We start from the raw sequence: 14,902 nt of genomic DNA, 5'->3' as shown, positions 1-14,902 counted from the left end.
TTAGGTGCCCGGTGGGCTTCTCACAGCTCCCTGGTCTTAGCAGTTGTCCCATACTGCATTGTAACTAACTGCTTTTGCTGTATTTATCCCACCACAGGCTCCAAGCTCACTGGGCCCAGAGTCAGTGCTGCTCATCGTGTTTCCTCAGTGCCTAGTGTGGCACCTGGCTCAATAAATCATGTTCTCAAATTAACTCATTTGCTAAGTTAGGCTTTTTCAGGGGGTGGGAAGACTTGCCCAGGTTATCTTAGGTGATTTGGGTTTATCAGAAGGATCTCAGCCACGTGCAGGCAGCCATGTCAGCAACTAGATGATTCCTCAGAGCTCCTGAGAGGAGATGACTCATCAAGAGAGCCTTCACAGTGGGGGGCTTTTTGAGCTTAGTGGTGAAAGATGAGTGGGTGTTGGCCAAGAGTCCGAGGTAGGGAAGAGGGTTGTTGCAGCCTCACCTGAGCCCATTGGTTGCTCATAGTCTTCAGGTTCTTTTGTTAAACATCAGTAGCCTCTGATTATGAGGTAAGGTTAAGAACTCAATGTCTCCTGTCCCTCAACCGCACTGCCAGGTGGTAGTTTAGCATAAAAGCAAGTCCTTGACTCCTGCCATACGTAGAGACATATTAGCGAGCATGCACAGAAACAGTCCCACCACCAGCTTTTATTAGTTTGGTGACATCTCCACTGCTTGTTCTGGTAGGTGCTCCAAAATGTCCTGTCCCACAGGTCCACTCTGAAGGGCACGCCACAGTACTCTGTGGGAAGAATCCCCTGACCTCATCGTCAGAATCTTCCATTGACTGGGGGGACCGTGGAGCTGTGGAGTTCCACAGCTGAAGCACCACTCAGAGGGGTTAGGGAGCCGGCTCCCCCCGGGTTCTTACGGCTCAGCAGGCAAGGACAGAGGTGCCTGTATGAATCTTTCTGCCCAGATTATCTTTAAAAAATCTCTCATTCCACAGTGGAAAAAAAATATTTCTAACCTCCATTTTGGTAACGACAGAACCTTCTGCTGCAGATTTAGACAGCGATATTTCGCGTGTTTGCTGCAGCTGCCTCTGTAGCTTCAGAGTGTGGACTCTGATAAGTGTCCTTCAAATATTAGCTCATGGCCCCTGGAGTTTAGATTGTGGTTGTCATCATTTGATAGTCTATATCAAAATAATTTAAAACACATTTCAAACATTATGAAGAGTAGATAGGGACTTTCCAGGCAAGGTGACAGACATCAGCAAAGCTCATGGGTAAATTCACAGGTAACCTTTCCTTAGCTGGTGCGAATTAAGCCCATTTAAAGAGACCTTGAGGAACTTAAATGTCAGAGATTCTTTCACATTAAGGTCCATAGGGGTGGCTTGCCATCTTTCTTCATCTGTACAATGGGAATAATAATAGTGTCTGCAAATGGGTTTTTGGGTGGAGGATTTTTTTTTTTTTTTTTGAGGAAGATTAGCCCTGAGCTAACATCTGCCACCAATCCTCCTCTTTTTGCTGAGGAAAACTGGCCCTGAGCTAACATCTGTGCCCATCTTCCTCTACTTTATATTGGGATGCCTACCATAGCATGGCTTGACAAGCAGTACACAGGTCCACACCCGGGATCCGAACTGGTGAACCCCGGGCCGCTGAAGTGGGATGTGCAAACTTAACCACTGCACCACCAGGCAGGCCCCATGGAAGGAGGATTAAAAGAGAACTCATAAAGGGGACCAGCCCCGTGGCTGCCCTAGTGATTAACTTTGGCATGCTCTGCTTCAGCAGCCCAGGTTTACAGGTTCAGGTCCCGGGTGTGGACTATACCACTTGTCAGTCATGCTGTGGTGGTGACCCATGTACAAAATAGAGGAAGACTGGCAACAGATGTTAGCTCAGGGCCAATCTTCCTCAGCAAAGAAAGAAAAGAAAAAGAGAATGCATAGAAGACTTTGGCATGATGCCTAGTACATAGTAAAAGCCCAGTAAACATTAGTTATGATTGTTTTACTATTGTTGTTGTTGCTGCTAATATTAAGGTGGTAATAGTAGTTTTCCCAGAGCCTAGAGAAATACTTGCTTCATAGTAGGTGCTTAACAAGTAGTTGCAGGGATGAATGCAGTTGGAAATCCCCTGACTTGTACTCATTCATTCAACAAATATTCTTTGGGCACCTGTATGTGCCAGGCACAGTGCCAGGTCCTGAAAACAAAATAGTAAACAAGGCCACACGACATTACTGTAAAAGTGTTCACAGTCTAGAAGGGTAACAGGCAAGTGAATGGGCAGCAGAAATGCCTTTGAAGTACCAAGAAGGGCCCCAGATATATTCTAGGGGAGGGTCAAGGTGGAATGCCTGGAGACGGTAATGTCTAAGCTGAGTCCAGAGAGAGGAGCAGGGATTAGCCAGGTGAAGGTGGTTGGGGTGGGGAGGACAATCCCAGCTGAGATGTGTTTAGGGGCTCAAGGCAAGAAAGAACACATCTTGTTGTCACAGTTCTGGGCAGGTAATTTAGGTCAGGTAATTAAGCATCCGAAAGACGCTTAAAGATGACTGGAAACTAAAGTTAAGCTTTAAATTTTCTCATATACAACTACACAAAGATCATTCATATATTCTGACTGTGAAAGACAGAAATAGAAGAAGACATTGCCGCCAAGTCTGAAGAATGGGAGATGGAAGGAATTATCTTCTCTCTCTCTCTTGGTTTTCTGGTTTGTGTTAATGTGATTTATCTATATCCAGGAATGTAGGCTTTTATTCTTGGATTTCCAGTTTTTGTTTTTGTTTTTGTTTTTGAGGAAGATTACCCCTGAGCTAACTGCTGCCAATCTTCCTCTTTTTGCTCAGGAAGACTGGCCCTGAGCTAACATCCATGCCCACCTTCCTCTACTTTATACGTGGGATGCCTACCATGGCGTGGTGTGCCAAGCGGTGCCATGTCCACACCCGGGATCCAAACCGGCGAACCCCGGGCCACCAAAGTGGAACGTGCACACTTAACCACTGCACCACCGGGCCGGCCCCAGATTTCCAGTTCTTGCAACCGATCTTACTGAACCTGTGAAGCTTCAAGTAATGACTGCATGTTCTTTGTGCTTCCGCCATGTTTTTCAATCCCCAGTCTAGATGAGAGTTCATGATTGGGCTCCAGGTTATGTGTGGTTGTTTCAGGGGTGGGTGGTGGACGAGGGATGAGGGACTGAACAAATTCTTCAAAGTTCTTCTGACTCTTACTGTATCATTCTTTGGACTGGGCTTTAGATTCAGATGCAGGAGCATTTGCAGAGTACTAGCAAGTCATTTGGGAAACCACCAATGAGGAGTCGGCCTTTATCTAAGTTCTTCAGCTTTCCTAGGACCAACTTTGACATCACTTTCATTGGGCTCAGTTTCCCGGCGTTAGAGTGGGTTTATTTCAGAATTCCTTTCACCGGGCATGGGTACTTGAAGGTTCTAGTTCTAGGTTAATTAACTCCTGCCCAAACCCCTGCCACGACTAGACCATATTTTCAAGTCAAGTGTTTATTAGCAAAATATCTTAAGACTCACACATTCTGTTACTCCATTTATGCATAGGTTTACTCAACAAAGATTTACTGAATAGCTACTATAAGCACAGTGCTGTAAAAAATAAGGAAAGGGAAGAGAATGGGAACTTATATTTTTAATAAATTTCTCATAGCTTACAGTAGGGTTTCTTAACATCAGCACTATTGCTGTCAGCATTGTGGCCTGGATAATCCTTTGTTGTGGAGGCCTGTCCTGTGTTTTGTAGGATATTTAGCAGCATCACTGGCCTCTACCCACTAACTTTGGGGAGGCCATCCCTCCCCAAAGTTGTGACTATCAAAAATATTTCCGGAGGCTGGCCCGGTGGTGTAGTGGTTAAATTTGCACACTCCACTTCAGTGGCCCAGGGTTCGCAGGCGCTGATTCCAGGTTTGGAACTAGCACCACTCGTCAAGACACACTGTGGTGGCTTCCCACATAAAATAGAGGAAGATTGGCACAGATGTCAGCTCAGCGACAATCTTCCTCAAGCAAAAAGAGGAAGATTGGCACAGATGTCAGCTCAGTGACAATCTTCCTCAAGCAAAAAGAGGAAGATTGGCAACAGATGTTAGCTCAGGGCCAATCTTCCTCACATACACACAAAATACATATATTTCCAGACATTGACAAATGTCCCTTAGAGGGCAAATTAGGCAGTGGTTGAGAATTACTGGCTTACAGTATCAGGCATCAGCCTAGATACTTCATACACATTTTCTCATTTGATCTCCCCTCCCCAGTAAGCCCTTAAGGAATATGGTTTGAATTTGAGGGTAGGAAATGTTAAGTGACTTACCCAGAGTCCCATGGGTAATAATTATGGGATTTGGACTTTAAATCTAGGGCTTTCTTATTCCACTACATCCCTAGACTGCCATACAACACATAATCCTAACTCCAAAGGAACTTATGATCTAGCTGGAGAGATGTGAAGTGTGTCAGGTAACTTACAGTTGTGTTCAGAGCATAACTGACATGAGCACTCAGAAGAGAGAGAAAACAGTGGGCCAGGGAGGTCAGGAAACACATCCTGCAGAGATTAGAATGTTCTTTGCATATTTGTGGGTAAACGCTCTGACTGGGGTAGTGAGTGGCAGGAGGGAAGATTTGAACAGGTAGCATTGGGTAGCAGTCAAGAGCAAGAGCTGGTTCCAGATGGAATCTGAGTTCCAGCTCCTCTGCTTATAGTTGTGTGACCATGCGCTGCTAATTAGGTAATCTTCTAGCACAGTTTCCTTGCCTGTAAAATGGGTTGATAATAATAGTACATATTAAGATTGTAATACAGATGCAATGAGGTAATACATAAAGGGCTTAGAAGAGGACCCTACGTCCAGTAAGTGCTCAAAGATGCTGGCTATTTAGTACTTGATTCTGTTGGACTTCAAATAGTTTAGAATCTATACTGTAAATAATGGGAGCTTTTGAATCAAGGTCTGCAAAGATGTTCCACGGGTACTGCAATTCCCCTCGCTGTGTTCATGACAAGATCACAGAGTGGTTGGAAACCAGCCCCTGGTTCCATGAACTGTTCCCTGGGTACCAGTGTCAAACGGCTTAACACCTCCGAGGGGGCTTTGGGTTTGAAGCATCAAAGACATCTTTCCAACAGAGCTTCAGAGGGGAAAGAGGCAGCCTGGGCATGTGTTTAGATATTCATTCACTCATCCATCCATTCAATCAACATTTACTGAATACCTTTTTTATTCTGGGCATCATGTTTCTGTTAACCACATCTGGAACGCCAATAAGTCATCACTCTGCCCATATGTCGCCTGAAAGTTTATTGGATAGAATTGTCATTGTTTAGTTTTAAGACAATTCAAAGTTATTTATGTGGCTTGTATTAAAATCCTGAGGTTTCTTCTCGTGCTTCACTCGATGCCACTGCTGGGCTTTGTATTTATGGAAATTTGATGGCCCTGGATGTGGTTGGGGATCTTCTCCTGGGAATTTCCTCTTTCTTCCTCTCTCCAGCTTTTTATAGCTACAGAAGGTTTAGATCTGTTAGCAAACACTTGGATAATTATGCCCCTCTCTGTTTATAGACTCAGGATAAATTGTCCTAATGGGAAAATATCTGTCCTTTGGAGTAATTTGGATCAAGGCTTTTCATTTTTTGTTGGTGTGGGGTTCTTTTGCCTTTCTAAAAGTCATTTTGATGTCTGCTTCACTTACGAATCATGTATTGTTGATATACAACAGCACTCAATAAACCCCATTAAAAATCTTTCCTTGATCTAAAAGTAGTTGACATTGGGAAAATATGTGACCCATCCATGTGCTTTCTCATGTATGCTGCATTAAAGGAAACAGTTGGATTTTAAGACTCTTGGGGGACATCTGATAAGAATCCCATAGAAATGACCCACCAGAGCCTTGACCACAACCTGCTGGAAAAACTCAGTTGAACACAACTTGTCTTAAAGCATCAGTCATAATGCATTTGTCTGTACTCATTCAACGATCCTGGAAGACCTACTCTCCACAAGGTTAGATTATAGATGAATAGCAAAGTGTTTCTAATTACTAAAATAGACATGAGCCTTGATTGGATTCTTCTGCTTTGTTGCTATCTTTGTGGGAGCTGGCAACACACACTTCTGATCAGAAGGCAAAGTCAGTCTTTCCTCTGCTTTGCTGGGAAAAAATGATTGCGTTCCCCAGGCTATATAAATCTGTGGAAGGCTTGGTTTTTAATCAGTTTGGGCCAACAGGCATAAATGCTTCTTTTTGCAAGGTTTCCTCCCTCCCAAGAGCCACAAATACTTAATGATGGGAGGCAGTGTGGTGTACTGGTTATGCACACCCTTTTGAGTCAGACTAAATGGGTTTGAACTGGGACTCCAACATTTACTAGCTATGTTACTTAACCTCCTTGTGACTCAGTTTCCTTGTGTTAGAATAAGGCTAATAATTATTCCCACTTCACAGGGCTACTGCAAAAAATAAATGAGACAGATGATCTACATAAAGTACTTAGCACATGCCCAACATAATTACAGTAAGAACTTAGTAATTCATAGCTATTATCATTGTCATCATCAACTAATATTTGTGTGCCTACTAAACAAAAAGCAGTGCTGTCTGTACCGAGAAAGAATATAGAGGAGTGAATCTATAAAATATACTTAGCATCTATTCAATGTCTGAAGTTAGAAATATTCTTAGAGATACCTATCTCACTAAACAAAGGTCCAATGAGATGTACGCATATGTTTGCGGGAAGCATTACATTCTTGTGGCAACTTCTTTGTGAATTAGGGAACATCGACACTCAGGATCTTTGTTCCCACATTCAGCGGCATGGTGAGGAACACTGTAGCCCTAGAAGGGAACGAATGAAAGGAGTTCTCTAGCCTGGCTTCTGCCTAAACGTGCAAGACTATCACTTAGGATGGAGTCTGATAAGTGAAGATCACACAGTCATGTCAATGTCAAGTCAGTTACCATTAGCATCAAGCAAGTCTTCTTTATGTCTGACCCAAATATTAACGTTGCCTTTGAGTCTCTTACCTCTTTTGTCTTCTGTAGAGATGAAGAACAGCTGGTCGGTATCCTCTTTATAATAACCCTTCAAATGGGAGAAGACTGTTAATTTTGCCTTTAGGCACTTTTTCACTGTAGACTAAACAACTCCAAATCCTTTAACCTTCCCTCATAGGTTCTATTTTCTGTCTCTTTAATCATTTTGGTTCTCCTTTGGAACTTTTCCAGTGTCTCCACATCTCCCTTAAAATAAGGGGCCTCAGACTGGACATCCCACCCTAATAAGAGTCTGTCTGCTGCCAAATTCTTTATTATGGGGGCGGGAGAAGTGGGGACAGGCACTTCCCTTTCATGTCAGACTCCCTCCAGTGTGCATTCACCCCAGTATTGTGTTGCCTATTTCTTATCAGGACATCACGCAGATTCGTATTAAATGCGTAGTCTCCTGTGATCCTCACATCTTTGTCAGTTTTTCCCAAATCTAGATTTGAAGCCCTATTAGTGCCTGTCATTTGGATCACCCCCCTTCAGGATACTACTTTTGTAATCAGCCGTCATGCTGAACTCTAAACTGTTTTTAATGAACCATTTCCTTCATGTGTTGAAGCCACTTTGGATTCTCTTAACGTATCAGCAGCTCCCACTCTACTATTATTTGTAGACTCTAGGCGTGCATCTAGCAATTTCAAATATTATTTAAACCAGATCCCATGTAAAACTGGAGGCCATGATTTAAGCCCCCCTTTGTTTACTGAGCCACTGATGTCTTTTCCAGTCAGCAGTGAAACCCAGTGAGGGAAAGACCAACCAGATCATATCTTTCTGGCCTGTTGATGAGAAAGTCATATGCCTTCAAAAGCTTTCCTGAAATTAAGATATTATACAGATGTGGTCACACTTTAATTCCCAGCACATATACACCCTAAACTGAGCTTAGGCAAAAAAGTTGGTGGAGGAAAGGGGAATATTTATTTGCATTATGCTTAAAATCGTGGATTTACTTTAAACAGCGTTGATTTGCACATCATAAATTATATACCACACTGAAGGAGTGGAGAAAGTTAGAAGTAAAGCGTTAAGAAACTGTCAGTGGAGAAAGCAATGAGAAGAAAGAAAAGGAGCGTTTCTGAAATTATTATTAGAAAATTATTCAATTTGAACCTAATTTCCATAAAACTTATCAGATACCGAGATGCCGCTTCAAAGTATGCTAACTCTACCACCCCAGGGCAGGAGAGAGGGAAGAAGGGAAGCGGGGAGGAACTAATATTCACTGAGAACCTTCTAATATCTGTAAGGCAGACGCTTGCTAATAGAGAGGTCCGATACACTGGCTCCTCCTAAAATCATCAGCCTAACTTGCTTTGACCTAGGAATTGCAGTCTTTGGAGGATGGGCTTACAAAGCTCATTCTCACTGGGCGCATGTGGTGTTCTCCTAAACTCTGCAATACCCACACCTCCTTGAGATACACTTCATCCTGGGGTTTCATTTCCTTCCAGGACTTTCAAAGGAGGAATTCCACCGCCTGACATTCCTGCCCGTCTCCAGGTTTGCTGTTGTGCCAACCTGAATGAAGCAACTGGGGGCAATTCCAGGACTGGTGATGATGATGATTATTTACCATGTGCTCTGTGGGCTGCCTCTGAGAGTGGGCAGATTGCCAGCCTGGCCTTGACACGGGTTGGCCCCTCCTAGGCTCTAATTACCCATTCCAGGGGCACTAATGGTACTGGCAGCTGAAGCCGTCTTTTGCCTCCTCCTTTATAATTAATTGCTTCGAATTCCACCAGAACTGACCATTGCAAAGCTAATTTACTTTAAGGGGCTGCTGGACGCCCAGGAAGAGAACTATAGCTTAGAGACATAGGGGTGGGGACTGGGACTGGGGCGAGATTCTGGAATGGGGTGAGTGTGTGTGCCTGTCTGCAAGTCCCAGGAAGCACAGGGCTTCAGTTTGTGGCATTCAACCACAGGAGGTCTCCATACCTCTAGCTCCCCCTGGGTGCTCCAACCTGGCCCTCTTTCCAAGCCAGGTGAAAATGTGTTTTGAGCCGAAGTTTCTTAATGGTTTGAGGTTTGGCACAGCAATGCTTTTACTTTACAACAAGTGTTAAAAGTGGAAAAAAATGGAATAAAACACAATTGAAGTTTTGAAAAACAACCTCTTCATGTAGTGAAATATGGGGTGACTCCCCCTCGCTGTGCCAGCGCCCCCCCCCCCCCTTTAAGAAAGCAAACACTCTTTTCCTGTCTTATTTGTATTCCCATTAATTTAAGACAGGAAGCCCTCAGTGGGTGTGATATAAACAATTCAGCCTCGTGGGTGGGGCTTCCTCATCAGGTTGCAGCTGGAGATGGCTGCCCAGCCCGAGCCCATTCATGCCTCTCCCGAGGATGACTTGTTGCCTGAACCCTGCAGAAGACCAGAGGGGCGCGGGAGCAGAAGGTATAAAGGAAATGCTTCAGTTGTGCCGTCACCGGCGATTGTAATTCAGCTGTGGTAAATTTGGTTACTCCAGCAGAAAGAATCTGATTGGAGATTTCTGGAAAGTTTCCCGACATCCTGCCCTGTGTGATGGTTGTGATTCTAGTTTGGGGCTCCCCCACCCCACCCTACCCCACCCCCAGCAAGAACCCATGCCGCTGCTGATTATGAAACGGATTGGTTATGAAATGAATTGATGCCGAGAGGTGGAGCTTCTTGCGGCGGCCCCAGGGAGAACTTTTGACCGGGCGAGGGTAGCTGGGTAGGGCGTTTTCTCCCTCAAACCTGCTCCCAGTTACCGCTGGAAGCTCCTGCGCGCTTGATGTAAACAAAGGTGTCTGCATCAGCAACCCCAAACTCCCTGAAACCCTTCCGGGGGCGGTTTCCTCTTCCCTGCGAGGGGAGTGACAGGGGAAGGGGGTCTGGAATGCTGTGGAGTTTTGACAAGTGAGCAGGGGAGTGACGAGCCGAGCTGGGATTCCATTACGGTCTTTTCATAACCTCCCCAACCGGGGCTGCAGGAGGGAGGAGGGGGTCCTCCCACAGACATGTAGCGGACGGAGAGGAACCATGTTCCAGAAGGACAGTCAAGAGGCGCGCAGGGGGGCGGCGTCCCAGGCGGGGAGCCCGCCCTGACCAGCCCCTCCCGCGGCCAGCCCGCGGCCAGCAGGTGATTAGGCTCGCGCCCCGGGGCGTGCTGAGCCCAGCCGGGGAGGATTACCCGAAGCCAGCTGCTCCCGGCATCGGCGAGGGGATCCTCCGAAGGTGACTTCAAAACTGGAGGTAGGAATCTGCTTAACAAACAAAAACCTCAGGCTTCCCCATCCGATCCGGGGTGGGGTGCAGATTGAGGCTGAATCCATAAATGTGGCAATGTAGCCACAGCCTCACAGAAGCGCAGCAGCCAGCTAACGGCCCGCTGTACTCATCTCGCAGATCACTTGAGTGTCTTGTTTTTGACTTGGGGTGTCTTGTTTTTGATTTGCGTTGCTAGTGTGTTCCTTGGGAGGAGTAACCGACTTGGAACCGGTTTGTCAAACGAGACGGAAGGAGGCGCCCTGCGTGTGTGTGATGGGCCGGGAGAGGGGGCGCAAGAGATGAGTCGGGAGGGGCTCCAAAGCCACCATTCTTTCAGACACCTTGGAGGAGAGGTGCTGTTGAAGCACAAGAAGCGGGGCGGGGGTCGGTTTCCAGCAACCCGGGCGCCTGTTACACTGCCCTATCCCGGTGCGTCCCATTTGGCTAGCAGGGGTAGAGCAAAGCAGCGTCTTCTACCGGCAGGAACTGTTTGTGATCCCTCACGAGGTCATGGTCTCCTCTGGGGACAGATCTTTGCCCCAGACTACTAAACAGCCTGCTTGGCTAACTCTTCCACCACTGATTCACAAAGTGTTTTGATTCTAGTATCCACAAATCAAATATTTTAAAGTTGAAGGATGTTTGGAAAGAGAATGACATTTTCTATCATGTTGCTACTCTTTACTAGGCAGTTTATGAATACTGGGAGTGAAATTAAGTCAACTTTGTCTCATGAGATGAGGATAAAGAGGAGACAACTACATCTGTCGTCCTGGGAACCATTTCTGGGAGAAAAAGATTCTACGAATGTAAACAGTAAATGTTTTTCATAAAACTAGGTCGGGCTGAGTTTGCTATGTAAGGTGAATGGCAATAACCCTCTAAATAATATAGAGATATCTTTAAAGATTTTATTTTTTTCCTTTTTCTCCCCAAAGCCCCCCAGTACATAGTTGTATATTCTTCGTTGTGGGTGCTTCTAGTTGTGGCGTGTGGGACGCTGCCTAGCGTGGCCTGACGAGCAGTGCCATGTCCGCGCCCAGGACTCGAACAACGAAACACTGGGCCGCCTGCAGCGGAGCGTGTGAACTTAACCAGTCAGCCACGGGGCCAGCCCCTAGAAGCATCTTTAAATACACATAAAATGTGGTACTTTCTGACTCTGCACTACTATACTGTTTTGGAACTCTAAATTCACTTTGCAAATGAATTGAAAAGTTAAGTACAAGGACATTTTCCTTCCCCCAAATGTTAATTCTGGCTATGTACTCGCTAACCTGGAGATTCAGGGAGGCTTTACTTCCTTTGCTGAGATGTTAATGAAGTTAACAGGGCCCACCCACAGTTAATTGCCTTCAGGAGCTCTAGTCAAACCCATTGTCCCTAGGGTGCAGCCATGGGGACTCACAGGTAGGGTGGGCTTTGGGGAAGGAGGTCTCTGTCAGGTTCTAAGGGAAAGAAAAGAGTTCTCAAGAGTGGGCCACACACAGAAGAAACGGAAATAGGATGTGCCAGGGAAAGTGACTGGGGAAACGGATGTGGACTCGGGAGTTCAGGCTTGCTCATGCTCCGTCAGCCTTGAGCTCTGTGAGCCCTCGAGGCTGTGCGTAATTGTCTGGGGAGATATAGTCAACTTCTCCCTAATCTAGGGTGAAAGGAGGGTAGCGTCAAGAGCAGCAAAGTTTCTAGAAACTGCCTTTCTGCTTGCCTTCTCACTTCTGTAAGTTGCCCGACACCTCGCTTGGCATGTCCAGCTCCCTTTAATCCTCTGTTCATACTGATCTTTGTCACTCCAGACAGATCACACTTAGGAATTGTTTCCTTGAAGAGAAATAGTGACCCCATTCCGGGCCTGTTTCCTAGGACATTGAGTTCTCTTCTCATCCGCTCTGCCAGATGCTCAGCCCCGCTTTCATCAACCTTCTGTCTCCCGGAGGTTTCCCCACGTACCTTTGCTGCCTTCTAGAAGTGGGTTCTCCGGGATGGGAGCCTTTCCTGATCTTTGCTTGGGTTCTCATTCTGGAATCTGATTCATAGCCTGAGCTTCCCTTCCTTCCCTCCTTGTCAAAACTATACATATACGCAATTTTAAAAGTCAAATATCCGTACAAGGCTTATAACTAGAAACAGCGGTTGCTTGCTCCCCTCCTTACCAACTTCGACTCCTCTGCCCCAGAGACAACCGCTTTCAACCTTTGTATGTGTTTCTAAATAGCAGGTGCATGCTGCTCCACTTGGTTCATCCCCCCTACTGAGCCCTCTGGCCACCTTCTCCTCTCTGGACTTGCTGCTCTTGAGACCTGCTGCACAGCCGTCATCCTGGAATCTCCCTTTATCGTCATTCCAGGGACTCATTTTGCCTCTGTCTCAGGTGGCATCCCCTGTTTTCCAGATCCTCATCTTCCTCTTTCTTTGTTCCTGCTTTCTGGTAAAACACGTCTTCTAGAAGTTCCAGAGAGAGAGTATATGGGAGGTAAGTTTTTGAGATCTTCCAAGTTTCGTTGATGGCTCGATGGGGTATGAGCTCTAGGTTGGAAATCCTTTCCCCTCAGAATTTGGAAAGCACTGCTCTTCAGGGTTTAGTATTACTGTTGAGATGTCTGATGTCATTCTAATTCCTGATGCTTTGGATGCAATTATTTCCTCCCTCTGAAAGTTTTCTGGATTTTTCCCTTTGTCCTTTGTAATGTCCTTTCTCTCTGTAATGAAATTTCATTGTAATATACCTTGTTGTGAGTCTTTTGCATCCATTTTACTCGGCTTGCAGTGGACCTTTGCAATCTGGAAACCCTGTCCTTCAGTTTTGAACAGTTTTCTGGAATTTTCAAATAATTTCTGCCCTCTTCTGGAACACCTATTAAATTGGAAGGGGGCTCTCAAGAACTGATTTTCTTGTTTTCTTATATGTCCTATCTCCTTGTAAAAAAATTCTACTTCCTGGGAAATTTCCTCATTTTATCTTCCAACCCATATATTGAATTTTTATGTCTGCCATCAAGTTTCTAATTTCCAAGAGCTCTTTAAAAGTCTCCGAAATTTTCTTTTTATAACCTCCTGTTCTCGTTTCACGGATGAAAAGCTTTCCAAGTGTCTGCAGATCTCAGCGACAGCTTCTTTGAAGCGTTCCTCTCCTCCCTGCACTGTTTCTTTTACTCTGATTTCCTCTTAGTTTTTTTGTTTTGTTTCTAAATCTCTTGCATGTTAAAGGCTTCCCTCAAATGTCCGATGATCCCTGACTGATCACTGAAAAGCTAACTGGAGGGTGCCTGGGTGGGCTTATACCCAGAAACAGTTCTTCCTTATCAAGGAGGACACATAGAACCATGTTTCAGAACCTAGAACAGTGCCTGGCACACAGTGAACTTTCCCTACATATTTGCTGAGTAACCAAATGACCTTGGATCTTGCTAGGGCCCAGGGAATGGTGAGTAGTCAAAGCTCCCCAGGTGATTCAAATTTGCAGTGGGCCCTGAGCACCTCTGCTGTAGGATTATCCTGAGCCATTTTCTTGGAGGACTGCCACCTGTTGGTGGAAGGTCTTGCCTCTCAGAGGACCCTGACCCAGTGAAGAGAAATCTCTGACACTGAGAATTAGTCTCCGTGGCCAGATCCCCCATTCCATGAGCTGGATGTAGGAAGGAGACCAGGAGTCTACGTTTGGTATGGAGACTTTCTCTTATCTCCCTATTTTTAACATGCCACCCCTTCACTCTGCTACACGTGGTGTCTCCAAGTCCAGAGTTACTGATTCAGCAGAGCAAACAGGTTGCAGAATATAGGCAGTCCCTTGGGAGCTAGGAGTAAGAGAGGTGATGCTGGGGTCTGACAGCTTCAGGCACAGACTCTCAGCCAGCCCTCCTGCTTTCAAGGCCCCCCGGCCCGCTCCGTCCCTGGTGCCCCCAATTCCAGAGGCTGTCTGGAGCTCTATGGCATGAATCCAGCCTGCTTCCAGGCTTCCGGCACTGCCGTGCTAGGTTTCAGCTTTCTCTCATCTGCTAAGTCGGTTACCACTGGGTGGACCACTTTCTAGCATCCACGGTTTGTTGCAATAATTGTTTCTTCTGTTCTCTTTATCCTTGAGAGTTTAGAGAACCTCACCTCCTCCACACTTTAAAAAATTCCTTTACTCTCATTTCAGTCCAGGTTTAATCCAATTCAGGTTTACTGGCGAGTGAGTCTCCCTGCCTGATGCCCCCAACTTTGCCCTGGACACTCCTCTCAATTCTTCCTTCTGTATTTACACCCCTGCAAGTGCCCACTTGGGGCAGAAATTCAAATGGGCCCTGTTGGACTGTTATCTCAGCAGTGTTCATTAAAAATGTCTTAGGCCCTGAATAGAGCGGTTATTGGGTATTTATACTAGGTATGTTAGCATCTTCTCCATCAGGTCATTAATTATGCTTCTTTGTATGTGTGGAGTATCAGGCAGAACGCATTTCTGAATGTTTGGTGCTCTTGCTTATCAGAATTCTTTCTATGAGAATAACCATACAGCACATTAACTTCTTTGAAATATATTCATGTTCATTTCCTTCTTTGGTCCTTACCAGAAGCCCATTAGGTGGTTCCTTGGTCATGTAGATCCAGAAACATCCATTCTCTG

General features: G+C 45.6%; 1 protein-coding gene and 1 long non-coding RNA gene across 26 annotated transcripts in view; one reads left to right on the top strand and one right to left on the bottom strand.

Moving 5' to 3' along the window:
• Positions 1-14,902, top strand: part of PDZD2 (PDZ domain containing 2) — a 346,617-nt gene that overhangs the window by 154,060 nt on the left and 177,655 nt on the right. For 6 of the 25 annotated variants that reach the window (XM_070246371.1, XM_070246370.1, XM_070246368.1 and 3 more), the window contains exon 1: positions 9,731-10,284. The exons of 13 other annotated variants lie outside the window; for them this stretch is intronic. The gene's annotated coding sequence lies outside the window, so the exon portion shown is untranslated. Of the gene's footprint in view, positions 1-9,360; positions 10,285-14,902 lie in introns of those variants that run through there. 6 more of the 25 variants (XM_070246375.1, XM_070246373.1, XM_070246367.1 and 3 more) reach the window with 5 other exon arrangements.
• Positions 5,292-10,435, bottom strand: LOC111769821 (uncharacterized). Its single transcript, XR_002802628.2, has 3 exons — positions 10,223-10,435; positions 7,041-7,098; positions 5,292-5,511 (listed from the first exon to the last, which is right to left on the bottom strand). It is a non-coding gene; the product is annotated as an uncharacterized lncRNA (long non-coding RNA).

The sequence above is a fragment of the Equus caballus genome, chromosome 21 (assembly GCF_041296265.1).
Source record: "Equus caballus isolate H_3958 breed thoroughbred chromosome 21, TB-T2T, whole genome shotgun sequence".
NCBI classification, from domain to species: domain Eukaryota; kingdom Metazoa; phylum Chordata; class Mammalia; order Perissodactyla; family Equidae; genus Equus; species Equus caballus.
The sequence above is the reverse complement of the archived record's forward strand: the minus strand, read 5'-3'. Positions and strand labels throughout refer to the sequence as shown.